The sequence below is a fragment of the Beta vulgaris genome, chromosome 5, assembly GCF_026745355.1.
Source record: "Beta vulgaris subsp. vulgaris cultivar EL10 chromosome 5, EL10.2, whole genome shotgun sequence".
In the NCBI taxonomy this organism is placed as follows: domain Eukaryota; kingdom Viridiplantae; phylum Streptophyta; class Magnoliopsida; order Caryophyllales; family Amaranthaceae; genus Beta; species Beta vulgaris.
In genome coordinates, this window is record NC_079206.1 from 34,888,046 (window position 1) to 34,889,702 (window position 1,657).

Sequence of the window (1,657 nt, forward strand, 5' to 3'; positions counted from 1 at the left end):
CTTGAAGTCTCGGAACCTCTGGGCAACCGCGGATAGAAACAAATCCTTCTTCGCTTCATCATTTGGAATATGGAATTGATTCTACAAAGAACGCATTTCACAAATTAGTAAATATTACATAGTATATTTAACTAAAGTGTTAAGATTCTAAACGAATTGTACGCGAATCTTACCATAGTATCTTCCCAAATCATCTTCTTCAAAGTCTCGGGGACCTCTTTCCATGAGTGGAGAATGGAGAGCTTATGCATGCAAATCCCAACTTGCATGGCATACTTTTGACGCTTTTCCACAAGGTTGCCCCAAATGATCGTAATCCAAAGTCATTAGGGTGTGTTTCCCTAGTGACTTTGTAGGTCCCCTTCCTTTCCTCTTTTTACGTTCCATTACTTGGCTTTGTAAACCTTTTTCTTCACGGCGAGCCATAACCAATTGCCGATGTTCCTTTCTCTGATCGTAACACTCATCCTCGGTAGTGTGTTCCCCACTCGTATCCGTATGCACCTCCGCCAAGTCCCTGAAATTGTACAAAAACAAACGCATTAAAAAAATTTAAACATTTACGGCGCGAGGGGGTGGTGTAGGGGGAGGGGTGGTGCAGTGGGATGGGGCTCAGGAGCATAGAGTGGGGAGGGGGAGGCTGCAGTGGGGAGGGGGGCAGTAGGGGGGGAGGGGGGTGGGGAGGAGGGTTGTTGTGTGCAGGGAGGGGAGGGGGCTGCAGTGGGGAGGGGGGCAGCAGGAGGGGGGGGACGGGGGTGGGGAGGGGCTGCAGTGGGGAGGGCAGCAGGGGAAGGGGTGTGCAGGGGAGGGGAACAGCAATGGGAGGGGGTGTGCAGGGGAGGGCCAGCAGGGGGTGGGGGAGGGGGGTGGCAGGGGTGGGGGAGGGGGCAGCAGGGGGAAGGGTGTGCGGGGGAGGGGAAAGAATGGGAGGGGGTGTGCAGGGGAGGGGCAGCAGGGGGTGGGGGAGGGGGCGGCAGGGGTGGGGAGGGCAGCAGTGGGGGAAAGGGGAGGGGGGTAGCAGTAGGGAGGGGAGGGGGCAGCAGCAGGCAGGCAGGGGGGCAGCAGCAGGAGGGGAGGGGCAGAGAGGGGGGGGAGGGCAGCAGTAGGGGCAGGGGAGGGGCAGCAGCAGGCAGGGGGAGGGGGAGGGGGGGGGGAAGCAGGGGAAATGGCCTTTTGGGAGCGAAAAGGCCGAAATAGGCCGGAAAAGGCCGAAATAGGCCGGAAATGGCCTTTTCGTTCCCGAAATGCAACCAACAAAAATTAAAGCCTAAAATCTACATACTAGTTACATTATACATATAATCATGTTCAAAGAAAATTGGGTTAAATCATTCGATAAGTCATTTGGGAGCGAAAAGAAAATAGGCCAAATAGGCCGGAAATGGCCTTTTCGTTCCCGAAATGCAACCAACAACAAATTAAAGCCTAAAATCTACTACTAGTTACATTATACATCATATAATCATGTTCAAAGAAAATTTGGGGTTAAATCACTCGATAAGTACGATTTGGGAGCGAAAAGGCCAAAATAGGCCAAATTGGAGAAATTACAACCCTGAGTTTATGTCTCATGATTTATTGACTTCCGCCGTTTTCTAGGATCCTCAAGTACATTATCCCTTCCGTGTGATCTACACGCATATAGTTCTCCGACATA